Raw genomic sequence first — 15,312 nt, 5'->3', positions numbered from 1 at the left:
CACGTGCGATGAAACGTGGGTGCACCATTTCACTCATGAGTCTAAACACGCATCAAAACAGTGGAAGCATCCGGCTCGCCAGCTCCCAAGAAGTTCCGAAGCACCCCGTCGGCGGGTAAGGTCATGGCCAAGGTATTTTGGGACGAGGCTGGCGTTGTTCATGTTGATTTTCTGCCCAGTGTTACCATCAATAGTGCATATTACTGTCAGGTTCTCAGGGATGTACGTAAGGCGCTGAAGCAAAAGCGGCCGGGCCTCATCACCAAAGGAGTCCTCCTACTACAGGACAATGCACGCCCGCATACCGCGCATCTCACGACACGCACCTTACAGGAACTTGTCTGGGAGTTGCTGCCACATCCCCCTTACAGTCCAGACCTCGCCCTCAGTGATTTCCATCTCTTCAGGCCACTGAAGGCGTTCCCTGGGGGCCGCCACTTCAGCTGCGACAGCGAGGCCAAGAATGCGGTCCGATCATGGCTGCTACGTGCCTTTAAGGATTTCTACGCTGCTGCATCCAAGCCCTAGTGAAACGCTGGGACAAGTGCATTAGTGCGGCTGGAGATTACGTTGAAAAATAAAACTAATTTCTTGCTTGTAAGTTCATTTTACTTTTGCGAAAAATAAAAAGTCCCGGACTGACTTGAACACCCCTCGTATTTCATGGTGCCTACCAAATTGCAGCCTTCAAATTCCCTGAATTTTCCAAGTTTTCACTGACTATTTCTACCAAATTCCCTGAACAAAACAGAATGAAACTTGATGCAGCTGCTATGCTTTGATACACATCCCTCCTAAAACAGGTCATCTATTGAGTATTAATGCGACTACCCCACTGTTCTGCCTCAGAGCTTGTCATATTAGTGAAATGCTATAATCGCGGCAACGTTGCTGCAGCGTGGTCACTTAACTATTCATCCGCACTTGCTATTCGCTGCACATCGCCACAGCACTCGTCTGCGCTTTTCCCTGACTTCAGCTGCTCTTTGGCAAATACCCTGACAATCCCCTGACTTTTCCCGTCGCATCAAAATTCCCTGACACTTCCCGGTTTTCTATGTTGGTAGAACACCCTCGTATTTGTTCATAAAGTATAATCTCGTTAATTCGAAATCGCTTTCGAACCTCCGGATAATTCGAACTCTCGTCCAGGTCCCATTCAAGCCCCATGTATTTCAATGAGGAGAAACTCTCAGTAATTCGCATAGACAAGCGTATACACCACATAATTCGGACCAAAAGCGCTAGCACGTCATGTCCTCATTCCGCATTTTGTGCTGTTCAAGGACGCCTTCACCTCTTTATAACATCAAGGAGCTTACGCAAACGCTTGCATCCTCCCTCTGTCCCTCTCCTCTCTTTCTCCCTCTTCTTCTTGAGGCCGTGAAGGGTGGACGAGGTGCGTTCGCATGCTGTCACTCACTTTTGTGACTTTGCAACTGCCAATATTGTTCGACAACCTGTTCACTGTCATTGTATTGTTTCCCTAGCTGGCACCATGCTGGCAGAGACGACGGCGTGGTGACTGAGCTCTTGACTGACGCAGGCATAATCGACATCGCATGCGTCAGTCGTATTAGACCCGGACCCATTTGCATAAAGGTTGAGTACGAGTCATTTTCAATAGCTCTGTCAGCGCTTTTCACATGAGTAGCGAGCGCGTGCTCAATGCACAGCCAAGGCTATTGAGATTGAGTCTGAGACTCGTACTCAGGAACGTCGCGTTGAGGAATGCCGCATCCACGAAATTCGAGCAACTTCTCTACAAAACCATGTCGAATAGTACGTTCGGTAAGACGATACAAAATGTGAGACTCATGAAAAAGTATGCCCTAGCCTACAACAAAGAAACCGCACTAAGAAAAACTAGCTCCGTCGACTGTCAGCGTTTTCTCACTCTGAGTGGCAAGTGCATCTTGTACGAGATGAAACAGCGTCGCATCAAATGCACGCACCCCCTTTACGCGGGCTTTGCCATTCTAGAAATATCCAGAGTCCGAATGCACAGCTTCATCGACGAGTCGCTCTTTTCTCGCTTGACGTGTCCAGTGCAATTGATCTATAGCGATACGGACAGCATAATTTTTTCTCTCACGTGTGAAAGCCCGGAAGAGCAGCTGATGAAAATTGAAGACGACTTAGATCTGTCCTCCTATCCAGCGGGCCACCTACTTTTCAACGACGAGCACGCGAATTAGATGGGGTACTTCAAAGATGATACGGGAGGCGGAGTTATTCAGGAAGTTGTAGCCATCCGAGCCAAAATGTACAGCATTCTCTTGGCTGGGACACACAAACCGATCGCGAGAGCGAAAGGAGTTAAGAAAGACGTGGTGAGGAAACATTTATTGCACGAAGTGTACCGAGATTCTCTGTTCAAAGAAAAGACAGTCTCTCAGAAGCAGTGCACCATCCAGAGTATAAAGCAAACAATGTACACCATTTCGATGCACAAGAATAGCTTGGTCCCCTACGACGACAAGCGCTATCTCGTGGATGCCGTACACTCCTTCCCTTATAGAAGCTGCGAATACGGTAAGCTTTGCTGGTGTTTTGACGCGTATTGCATTACGATAGTACTCCCTCTTTGTGCAGCAACAGAAAACCGGGAAGAGAGCCCGAGACCGTCGTCGTCAGGCATCGAGTGACCGTGGAACAAAGAGCTGCATGCGCATATAGTCGAGAATAAAAGTTCTGGTCGAGACATCCTCTCTCAGACAGGAGAAGCACGGGTCATCGTGGCAGTGTGGTAGCGGAATGGGTGTACGAAAAGAATGACCATTCCGTCATCGTGCTCGTGCAGTGACCAGCGCAATGACGTCGCTGCGATGAAGATTCCCCATACCCTTTCTGTTCAGGCAAGTCAGGAAGGGTGCAGGCATCTATCGCCCAACTCCTTTGTATGTATTCAATAAAGATGTTTCAGTGAAAGGAAACACAGAGTCTCGTCAAAGTTATTCGCACTGTTTAATGCGTTGCATGTGGATAACCAAGCGGTATTTCAATACATCAATGACAAAGTTCGCGATGTAGACTGCTTGCAAATGTCGCTGCTTCCGCAGGGCGTACTTAATATGAGCAATGCCACGTGCGAGAAGGTCCACGATGTCTGCAGCGATGTAGTTGAATTCTGCGTTGGCCAAGCTCACAAATTCGCTCATCAGTCTCAGGGGTCCGTCCAGAACCGTTATGCAGACGTTCTTGTAACGGGCGTAGATCCGACGCACCATCTCCTGCAGCGGCCCCGGCGAGATCTCTCCTATATTGCCAAAGCCTACCATGTCTATCACGTAGCGAAAAGCAGTGATGACGAGCTCGTTGCGGGGACTTTCGTTGTTGAAATATTCCTTCTGCACTTCTTCCCAAGAAGCGTGGGTGCGGGAACAATTTTGCAACGAGTTGTAGCTGAACATCTTCACGTATTGATGACGCAAGCGCGGCGCGCGCTGGCTTTATACAGATAAACACGCGCAAAGAAACGAGAGCGAAACCGAAACGAAGCCACCCGTTACCGCCAGGAGCGAGCGAGCGCAGTGGAAGGAGCACAGAATGAAATCGAAACCACCCGCAGTCGGGCGGACAACGCAGAGGGCGCTAGGAGCGCGCGCGCGCGCGCATGCGTAGCTGCCGCGGCGCGGTGTCCCAGTCAGCTGCTCGCTGGCTGTCGCGGAGAGCAGACGTGCGCTCTGTTGCTCCGCAGTCCCCGCGCTCGCTCAGTTTCTTCCTGGCTCTTGGATGGAGCTCGCCGCAGGGGAAAAAGGTGGGTGATTTACCCATGTTTGCACGTTGTTTTACCGTGCTCGTGTTACGCCTTTTCTCGCTGTACGCGCATGTTTAGACTTGTTTAGCGGTGCCCCGTACCTAGCTTGTTGACGCACGTTTACTTCGTGTGGCTAGTGGTTCCCGCCCTGTGTTAGCCGCGTAGTGTTGTGCGGTGACACTGTGGTTACGCCTTTTCTTTCGCACGCCTTGACTTGTAGCAGTGTTGCCCTTTTTACCTGCCGCTAGTATCTTGTTGTTCTGTCTTTCTTGCATAGAGCTGTGATGGTGGCGCCAAGGGCCCGAAACTCGCCAGTTCCTTTGCGGGATAAAGTAAGGCGCTTCATGCGTTTCACGTCATCGGACGTCAGAAAACGTCATAAATTGAACGTCATGGAGACATCCGGTGGCTAGTGATTACTGATTGGTTCCCATGAGGATGAATTCGTTTTCTGGGCGATGATTGGCCATTTTCAAATTTGTTCGCGGGCGCTCGAACAGGCGACAGCGCGGCGGCTGTGCCGGTTGGAACTGGCGTCCACGGAGTCGCCGGCGTCCGTTTCGGACGGCTCGTGTTGTGTAGCGGTTGTGAGAAAGTATTCGAGCGCCCGAACGCCTCGTACCCTATACCTGGTCAACGACTGCCGAGAGGTAAGTCATTTGTCGTTGCTTGTTGCCTTACAACACCGCATTCACTTCGTGTATTGTGAATAAGTTGCTTAACAGTTACCGGAATACGCGGTGACCGAGACAGACAGCGTAGCTTTGCAGATACGATGGTAGACTATATTTCTTTTCGTGAAACAATATCATTTAAAGGTTATGATTAAATACCCGTTCACGTCGTACTGTATAAAGGTATGACGCTACTGTAAGTCTGATTCTTGGTGATTTCGCTCGACAAGTTTCGTACGACGCGTTGACTTAGTAGCTGTTCTATACGTAGCGCCAAAGCAAAGATTGTCAGGCTAATCGGTCGGAATATATCATTGTGAAGTAGCGCAATAAAAGGTATTTTTTATACTAAGGTCGCTTATCACACCCCATGGCTGCGAGCTTCTCACAACCCTACCACCGCTCTTATTTTTCGCGTTCAATAGCACCTTTATTCTTTCTATTTACATTGCAACTTTCACATGCATACCCGTATATCTGATTTTTTTTTTCATCTTGCAGCCACTGAGCTCCAGTTCCCAGTAGCAGTCCTTGCCAGAGGCAGTCCGACATTATCAAGGTTCTTCAAGCAAATTCTGGAGCAATATTAATGTCATCCTGTGTACGTCTTGCTTGCATAACCGTATGTTGCACAATAAAATACTTCATGTGACAAACAACCAAGGCTCTGTCGTATTCCTGTCCCACTGCATTCCGACAAACGCGAACAGTGCATGGAAGAAAAAAAGGAACAACAAAAGAAGACGGGAAGCAGAGCAGAGAGGAGGAAAGTAGTGAGAGAGAAACGGATGACACGTCATTTACGTCATTCGCGACATAATCAAAAAAGAAAAAAAAATAAGGTGGCTAGTCCTCAGTCATTGGTCGAGCTCCGGAGGTCACGTGAGTTTTCAGCTACAATAGATTTCTACTACAGCTTCGCGGCCCTGGTGGCGCCATCTGGTATGATGCCTTACAACCAGGTGGCCACCTGTCGTCGATCTCTGCAACTACCCGACGCCAACAAGTGCTGGTCACCCCGGAGCGGTTTGTTCGCCACGGCATCGTCGAATTTCGAATAAATTGTTTCTCTCCACTCTATTTCTATCTTTTCATTTTATTTTCTACCTATTTTTTATCAGCTCAAGTAGCTGATTTTCATTTACGACGTGCTCAACATTGAATACAGAATACGTGACGTGCTCATAAATAAATTCTTGCATGAAACATAAACTTAGGCAAACAAGATGTCCTTCGACGGAAGGAAATACAGCCATCTGTAGAACAATAAATGCAGAGTAAATTAAAATCGCCTGAGGGCACGAAGCTGCTTTGAATAATAACAGTAATGATGACGAAGAACACGACTTGAAACAAAGTAAAACAAACCATTAGACCACTCAGTCTTTTACGATAATTTGTGCAAACAAGTGGAGCAACAAAGGGGGCACCTTCCAAATATCACAGTCGCACTTCACAACGCACTTCCTTTGTTGTCAGATTGCCAACACGTAAACATAACTGCAACTGACGTAAATATAACTGCAATGCCAAGCAACCACCAGACACTTTCCATTGGTTACGGCGATACAACCAATACACGTTGCGGTGAATCGCTAGAGGCCCACGTAACTTGTCAGCAAAACTGTCAAAGTCACGTAGGTACTTGAGTTCCTTGTTGTGAACGGCCGCAGAGCAGAGGACGAATATATTTGATGAAAAGGTACAGCTCACATTTACAGTACACTTGCCAGCTCAACTGCAGCAAACGATTCACACGCAAAAGCTGTGTCATTATAGCGTGTTATCCGAACGCCTCCAACCAAGAAAACGTAATGCTTCAACTTCAATCCTCAGACGTGACCAGAGACCTTGTGACTTTCTATGTACGACTGGACGGCGACACTCGACGGCGGGCTCGCAGCATTACTTGCCATTGCGCAACACCAGTGACGTAACGGGGCACAGAAGTGCGGTCCGTACAGTTACACCATCGACGGGAGAATGTGCGCGGGAGAGGAGGAACGCGGAAGAGACATTTCGAGCGAGCGCTCCTCGCAGAGTGGAGCCATTTCGTCCGGAAAAATTTGTGGCATATTAGTTTCTCGGCGGGAAGAACAGTTTCCAGCGAAAAAAGTATGGGGGTTCGGGAAATTTCATTGTCCCTTTAAGGGCGGTGTATTTCGTGGCAGTGCCGCCCTACAGCTTGTGACGTAAAGTAATCGAGGTCGATTAGTTTTGACGAGGATAGAGCCCTAGGATTCGTGGATTCAGGGACTCACAGATTCGGCTGGCACATCCCTAATACACATATTCCTTTTGGGTACGCTCATATTTACACCTCAAAGTCACAGATAGAACATATCTTTCAAGGCACTGCAACCCTCAGCAAGTACAGATTGAAGTCGAGTTAACTTTAATGCACCGACCTGTGGAGCAGGGAGAAAGACACCCTAGCAGTGCCTAAAAAAATAAAGAGAAAGAGTGTTTTGACTGTCTCTCTTGTGTTACAGGGGCATCCATCGTTAGCCAGGCGATGTGAATGACGATATTGCAAGTGTTGCCCGTGCTGCTTCCTGCAGTGGTTATCAATGCTGCATTTGTAGAGATTATGCAAGCTGTACCCTTGCTGATATCGACGGCAAGCGATGTCACTACCCCAAGCAGCACAATGTACTGAAAGTCGAGTGCAGTAGGGGTGGACGGTATGTGTCTTATCAATGTTCTTTAGTTTCTCAAGTCTGTTCAAGGCCTTCCACCTACCCGTCCACTCCTATTGCACTCGACTTTCAGTACATTTTGCTGCTTGGGACCCCACAGGCAAACACCCAGGCACAGGCACCCGCACCCACCGTGAACCTCTACAGGTTTTCTCGCTCAATTTAATCCAATGGTCACTCAATTTAATCCTGTGGTCACTCAGTTTAATCCCGTGGTCACTCAGTTTAATCCCATGGTCACTGAAATTAATCCCATGGTCACCGAATTTAATCTATGGTCTATCAATTTAATTTTATGGTCAACAAAATTAATCCTATGGTCAGCCAATTTAATCCGGTCCATATCATTGCATCTGCCGCCATTGGAATCAGTATAACCCAGTAATATATGACTACTGCTGCACGATAAGGAGATAAATTGCGAGTACTTTGTCATTTATTACATTGGTACTGCGTCATGACGTATGACTATGCGGGACTTTATGAGCTTTTCATGACTATAACCTACATTATAGACTATAACTGGACTATTTCGGACTATCCTTGTCGGAAATGGTATAATGACATGAGTTATGACTATGCGGGACTTTATGAGCTTTTTATGACTATAACCTATATTATAGACAATAAGTGGACTATTTCGGGGTAACCTCATTGCAGAGAGTATAATGTCATGATATATGACTATGGGATTTTATAAGCTTTTCATGACTAAAACATGCATTGTATACTATGACTGAACTATTCGGACTAGTCTTGTTGGAAAATGAATAATGCCATGACTTATGACTGGTATTTTATTAGCTTTTTATGACTATAAGCGGCATATAGACTATGACTGAACTATTTCGGACTACTCTTGTCGGAAATGGTATAATGCTATGAATTATGGCTATGCAAGACTTCATGAGCTTTTCATGACTATAACCTACATTATAGACTATAACTGGACTATTTCGGGCTACCCTTGTCGGAAGTGTTATAATGAAATGAATTATGACTATGTGGGACTTTATGAGCTTTACATAGCTAACCTGCACTATAGACTATAACTGCACTATTTTGGACTACCCTTGTAGGATATGTTATAATGAGATGAATTATGACTATGCGGGACTTTATGAGCATTTTATGACTATAACCTACATAATAGACCATAGGTGGACTATTTCGGACCACCCTTGTCGGAAATGGTATAATGACATGAGTTATGACTATGCGGGACTTTATGAGCTTTTCATGATTATAACGTGCATTATAGACTGACTGGACTATTTCGGACTACCCTTGTCGGAAATGTTATAATGACATGAGTTATGACTATGCGGGACTTTATGAGCTTTTCATGATTATAACGTGCATTATAGACTGACTGGACTATTTAGGACTACCCTTGTCGGAAATGTTATAATTAGATGAATTATGACTATGTGGGACTTTATAGGCATGTCATGAGTATAACCTACATTATAGATTATAACTGAAATATTTCAGAATAACCTCATTGCAGAGTACCATGATCTATGACTATGTGGGATTTCATGAGCTTTTCGTGACTAAAATCTGCATTGTATAATATGACTGAACTATTTCGGACTACCTTGTTGGAAATTGAATAATGTCGTGACCTATTGCTATTTGAGCATTTTGAGCTTTTTATGACTATACTATAATCTGTTACATGTGCTGACACTGGACGGTTTCGCACTGCCCTTTTTGGAAATAGTATAATGTCACGAGATCATTATTTGGAATCTGATGATCCTTTCATGACCATAGCCTGTTATGGACGACCACAAGACTAATTTGAACTACCCTAACTGCAAATGGCGCAATGATATAGCATGTTAGTGTTGGGGTATTGACGGTTCAATGTATATGCTCCATCAAGCGGAGGACAGCACTGCCATCGTCATAATCGATAGAGTAAGATAAATTATGACCACCGACGTAACCTGCGGCAATTTCATGACGATAGGCCATGTTGCATACTTTCAAGTCAGACAGTATATATAGAAGTAGCCTCTGTGCAAGCAGTACAATGAGCTGGCGTGCGTGCATGTACTTACATGCTGTTCCTGTGTGGGTATCGGAAGTGGACCTTTAGGTTATGATTATACGGAGCTTCATCTTTTTCTTCTTCCTACTCTTTCCATTCTTTCTTTTTATTTCCAATCCAATCCACACGGAGCTTCGTGTCCCAATTCAACGCTAAACGATGACCCGCGCCCACGTGGCATAAACTACCAACCCAATATATTTGGAGTGACTATGAGCTGCGGCGAGAAACATTTGTCATCTTAATCTAACAAACACTTTTTTATTTACATGAAACGAAGTAAGCGTTAGGCTCATGTTTATCTGGTGCACTGACGTGAAACACTGAAAAGAAAAGAGAAAGGCTTCGTACACAAAGTTGCAAGCATTTTCTACATGTCTCCAAGTTTGAGAGCTTGAGTTATGTAACGGAAGTGATTACGATCAAAAGATGCACAGCCCACGCGATGGATGCTCTCCATGCATTGCTGAGTGGCTTGCAACAAAAGGGTACGGCGATGGTCGCGTAAGGTTACTCCAGACGGGGCTACCAAAATGTCTTCTTCCCTTTCGGTTAGAAAGGCACGAACATGAAGCTTGAACTTCGCGAACATCTCCTCTATTGGGTTAAAGAAAGGACTGCATGGAGGAAGATACTTTACTGTATGTCCTTCACATAGCTCAGCCATTTGCGCACGCTTGTGAGCTGGGGCGTTGTCCATGATGATAGCGGCATGCTGACCTGGTTCGGACTCCGATATAGAGCGTGAAAGTTCCTCCAAAAATTCATTATAGGTAACGTGCGTTACCCTTTCCATCACGACGATGAAGCAGACGACACACCAGACAACGGCACTGTCTACGCGGCGACCGTAGCGCCGTTGTCTGGTGTGTCGTCTGCTTCAGCGAAGCGCTTGCTCTCGACATCGTCTGCCCTCGACAGAAGTGTGTCATGTTCACGACATTTCAGTACGTCTGCCTTTTTATTATCGCGGTACAGTTTCTAATGGCAGACATTTTAATATGCGACTTCCTTATCTGAATAGACCATTCTAACTTCACTTTCGAGGGGCCTCGGAAAGTACTGGAGAGAAGACGATGTCGAGAGCAAGCGCTCTGCTGAAGCAGACGACACACCAGACAACGGCTGCAACGTGCGTCAGACAATGGCTATTCGCGAGCTGATTTCGAACCGCATTCGTAGTGAATACGCGGTTGATATGAGCACCGAAGTTGAACGGGAAGGAGGAGGAAACCGGCGAGGGCGTCCGCGTAGAGACCCCAACGACCCTCCGAGAAAATATGCAACAGTATCGCAGCAGGACAGGGAACGTCTTCTCGACTGCCACAGGCGAGGCGGCGACTTGACATCGACTGCTAACACGTTGGGAATAAACACCAAAACTGCTCGCTCCATTGCGCGCACGGATAGAGACACACCAAAACGAAGAGGAGGATCTGAGAAGAAGTTTGGCCCTGAAGTGGTAAACATATTGACCGACCTTGTTAACACACATGCTGTATATACACTGCAGCAGTTAAAGCGAAAGCTTATAGAGCGTATGCCAAACCTAGAGATCAGTTTGGCAACAATTGACCGCCTCCTAGACGGTTACAGCCCGAAGCAGCTAACACTTCAACCGGCGGACCGAAAAAGAGACGACGTCAAATGCGCACGGCGGAACTATGCCATGTGACTGCAGTCGGAGAGGCCGCGAACGCTACGATACTACGTAGACGAAACTAACTTCAATATCTGGTGCAGTCGTGGCCGGGCTTATGGCTTTTTCTTGAAGAAAAAAACAAACAAAAATATAAAAATAGCACCAATCGAAAGAGCGAAAAATTAGGCATCGACTCACACTGAAAAACAACCTGTAATGTTAAAAAAAATGTATAAAAATCGAACTCAACAGACTCTTTTTTAACCAAAAAGTCCGCCATATTGGAAAAGCACACAGATGATCGGCGGCAGAAGAACGGAAGTATCATACCGGAAGCGCGACAGCGCCCCCTTCTTGCCAAATCACCGGAGGCAAAAGGCGCGAAAACCGCAGACGACAGGCGCAGAAGACGCTTCTTGCACGCTTCGTACTCTCGATTCTCGAACAGTTGGACGCAGGCATTCGCTCTCTCGCCATGCCCATCAACCTGATGCAGCTCGGAGTCGCACGTGCGACAAAGGAGTCGTCGCTGGAATGGCTCCAATCCAACGGCATCCTCCCGAAAACACGAAAGTGTCCCTACTGCGGCACGGTCCTAACGGTAAACCTATCGGAAAGCGGATACGGCAAGTTCAGGTGCCAAAAAAATCACGGGGATAATGGGTCTTTTCGACAATCAGTGACGGCGAACACTTGGCTTGAAGGCACTCGTATGTCAGCAAGACAGGTGATCGCACTGACTTACTCTTACGCTAGGGACTACAACTACGACACGGCTGTCATAGAGTCATCATTCGACGGCAAAAAAAACATCACGAGAAACTGTCGCAGATTGGTACAACTACTGCAGGGAGCTGTGTGGTAACATTCTAATAACTACCTATTTGGACATGGGGAAGATTGGGGGAGACGGCCATGTCGTAGAGGTAGATGAATGCAAAATTGGGAGGCGAAAATTCAATAAGGGGAGGCTCGTAGAGGGGACATGGGTAATTGGCATGATTGACATCCATACTAATGACCTACGATTGGAAGTTTGTCGGGACAACAAGCGCGATGCGATAACACTACTATCGCAAATCAAAAACAATGTAGAAGAGAAGTCTGTAATAATCACTGATTGCTGGAAAGGCTACATGGGGCTCGATCAGAATGGATTTGAACACTTGACAGTCAACCATAGCTTAAACTACATCGATCCGGACACAGGGGCCAACACAAACCAAATTGAGTCACAGTGCAGGCCCCTCAGACAAGAATTGGCAAGGCGGGGCGTCAAAAATGACAGCATGGGGGAGCATCAGAGTTTTTATGGCGCCGTGATTGCAGGCGCAACAATCAGGACACATTTGACAAAATTTTGCATGACATTAGCGTAGCATATCCAGGTTTGGACTAAAAAACATCGCCTCAAGAACATGCCAAATTCGTTTTCTGATAGGCCATCCAGGACAACGCCAACCTTCCAGCAGGCTGTGGTGAGTACTTACCGTTACATATTTCTCACATTATGCAATAATGTCAACCACAATAATGCAAATTTTCCTTTTCCAGTGCTTTACTCACTGACAAGCCCTTCAGGTGCACATCTCTCACCCTACATACATCTTCACCACGTCAAACACAAAGGCTCAACCCACCTAATCTTGGTGACGGTTGCACAGTCTACGCAAACACAGCCTCCAGCAAGTGATATACGTAGAAACCTGGCCTGACCTAACCTTGGTGACGGATGCACAGTCTATGCAGACACAGCCTCCAGCAAGTCAAATACGTAGAAACCTGGCCTGACCTAACCTTGGTGACGGATGCACAGTCTACGCAGACACAGCCTCCAGCAAGTGAAATACGTAGAGACCTGGCCTGACCTAACCTTGGTGACGGTTGCACAGTCTACGCAGACACAGCCTCCAGCAAGTGAAATACGTAGAGACCTGGCCTGACCTAACCATGGTGACAGTTGCACAGTCTACGCAGACACAGCCTCCAGCAAGTGAAATACGTAGAAACCTGGCCTGACCTAACCTTGGTGACGCGTGCACAGTCTACGCAGACACAGCCTCCAGCAAATGAAATACGTAGAGACCTGGCCTGACCTAGCCTTGGTGACGGTTGCACAGTCTACGCAGACACAGCCTCCAGCAAGTGATATACGTAGAAACCTGGCCTGACCTAACCTTGGTGACGGATGCACAGTCTACGCAGACACAGCCTCCAGCAAGTGATATACGTAGAAACCTGGCCTGACCTAACCTTGGTGACGGATGCACAGTCTACGCAGACACAGCCTCCAGCAAGTGAAATACGTAGAAACCTGGCCTGACCTAACCTTGGTGACGCATGCACAGTCTACGCAGACACAGCCTCCAGCAAATGAAATACGTAGAGACCTGGCCTGACCTAACCTTGGTGACGGTTGCACAGTCTACGCAGACACAGCCTCCAGCAAGTGAAATACGTAGAGACCTGGCCTGACCTAACCTTGGTGACGGTTGCACAGTCTACGCAGACACAGCCTCCAGCAAGTGAAATACGTAGAAACCTGGCCTGACCTAGCCTTGGTGACGGTTGCACAGTCTACGCAGACACAGCCTCCAGCAAGTGAAATACGTAGAAACCTGGCCTGACCTAGCCTTGGTGACGGTTGCACAGTCTACGCAGACACAGCCTCCAGCAAGTGAAATACGTAGAAACCTGGCCTGACCTAACCTTGGTGACGGTTGCACAGTCTACGCAGACACAGCCTCCAGCAAGTGAAATACGTAGAAACCTGGCCTGACCTAACCTTGGTGACGGTTGCACAGTCTACGCAGACACAGCCTCCAGCAAGTGAAATACGTAGAAACCTGGCCTGACCTAACCTTGGTGACGGTTGCACAGTCTACGCAGACACAGCCTCCAGCAAATGAAATACGTAGAGAGCCGGCCTGACCTAACCTTGGTGACGGTTGCACAGTCTACGCAGACACAGCCTCCAGCAAGTGAAATACGTAGAAACCTGGCCTGAGCTAACCTTGGTGACGGTTGCACAGTCTACGCAGACACAGCCTCCAGCAAATGAAATACGTAGAAACCTGGCCTGACCTAACCTTGGTGACGGTTGCACAGTCTACGCAGACGCAGCCTCCAGCAAGTGAAATACGTAGAAACCTGGCCTGACCTAACATTGGTGACGGTTGCACAGTCTACGCAAACACAGCCTCCAGCAAGTGAAATATGTAAAACCTGATCTAACCTCACTAAACCTCATATTACCATATTACAGTCACGGACACTCTGCATAAACACAGCCTCCAATAGCACACATTCCCACTTTTTCATTTCTATTTTCAACATTTCCTCCTTAACTCGACATTCCTGTATTTTGTTGAATAAAACTCTTTCAAAGTGCTTTTAGATCCAGATTGGCTAATGCCAAATTTTTCTCACTGCTACAAAACAGAACAACCTTTTCTCTTCTTTCAAATCGTAAAAGACCGCGAAATTCATTAGCAGACGGCTTCTGTCAAACATGTTTTACTCCCCAGGTGGCCCTCAGTGCTCCCCTGCCTTACTAAGATGGCGGCCTCCACCTGTGTTAGGCTTAACAAGGCCGCCACTGTGAATGTACGCCTTTCAATGGTATTTTACAAACGCTCATAAACAACTTTCTACCCAACACTTTTTCATAATTCTTGTATTTTCCGATCCGCTATATCGCCCTAGTTCATTCCCAAGTGTTATTTAACTTTCAAACGTGATGGCTAATTTTAAAAATCCATAAGCCCGTCTACGGAACTACACCCGTTAAGGATACCACAAGTTCCAAAGGCTCCAATGTTAACATAGTCGCTTGCATGTCCTGTAATGGCGTGCAGCTGTGGAGAGTGATGGAGAGGGTAACGCACGTTACCTATAATTAATTTTTGGAGGAACTTTCACGCTCTATGTCGGAGTCCGATCCGAACCAGGTAAGCATGCCGCTATCATCATGGACAATGCCCCAGCTCACAAGCGTGTGCAAATGGCTGAGCTATGTGAAGGACATACAGTAAAGTATCTTCCTCCATGCAGTCCTTTCTTTAACCCAATAGAGGAGATGTTCGCGAAGTTCAAGCTTCATGTTCGTGCCCTTCTAACCGAAAGGGAAGAAGACATTTTGGCAGCCCCGTCTGGAGTAACCATATGCGACCATCGCCGTACCATTTTGTTGCAAGCCACTCAGCAATGCATGGAGAGCATCCATCGCGTGGACTGTGCATCTTTTGATCGTAATCACTTCCGTTACATAACTCAAGCTCTCGAACATGGAGACATGTAAAAAATGCTTGCAACCTTGTGTACGAAGCCTTTCTCTTTTCTTTTCAGTGTTTTACGTTAGTGCATCAGATAAACATGAGCCTAACGCTTACTTCGTTTCATGTAAATAAAAAAGTGTTTGTGAGATTAAGATAACAAATGTTTCGCGCCGCAGCTCATAGTCAGTCCAAATATATTGG

General features: G+C 46.8%; 1 protein-coding gene and 1 long non-coding RNA gene across 5 annotated transcripts in view; one reads left to right on the top strand and one right to left on the bottom strand.

Moving 5' to 3' along the window:
• Window positions 1-15,312, bottom strand: part of LOC135388563 (iron-sulfur clusters transporter ABCB7, mitochondrial-like) — a 281,999-nt gene that overhangs the window by 197,755 nt on the left and 68,932 nt on the right. The gene's annotated exons all lie outside the window — the stretch shown is intronic.
• The window catches only part of LOC135388566 (uncharacterized), a 41,148-nt gene continuing 29,508 nt past the window's right edge, over window positions 3,673-15,312 (top strand). The window contains exon 1 of the long non-coding RNA XR_010421463.1: window positions 3,673-3,760. This is a non-coding gene — a long non-coding RNA (uncharacterized LOC135388566). The remainder of the gene's footprint in view (window positions 3,761-15,312) is intronic.

Source organism: Ornithodoros turicata, chromosome 3, assembly GCF_037126465.1.
Source record: "Ornithodoros turicata isolate Travis chromosome 3, ASM3712646v1, whole genome shotgun sequence".
Taxonomy (NCBI): Eukaryota; Metazoa; Arthropoda; class Arachnida; order Ixodida; family Argasidae; genus Ornithodoros; species Ornithodoros turicata.
Note: the sequence above shows the minus strand (reverse complement) of the source record. Positions and strands in the feature narration are given on the sequence as shown.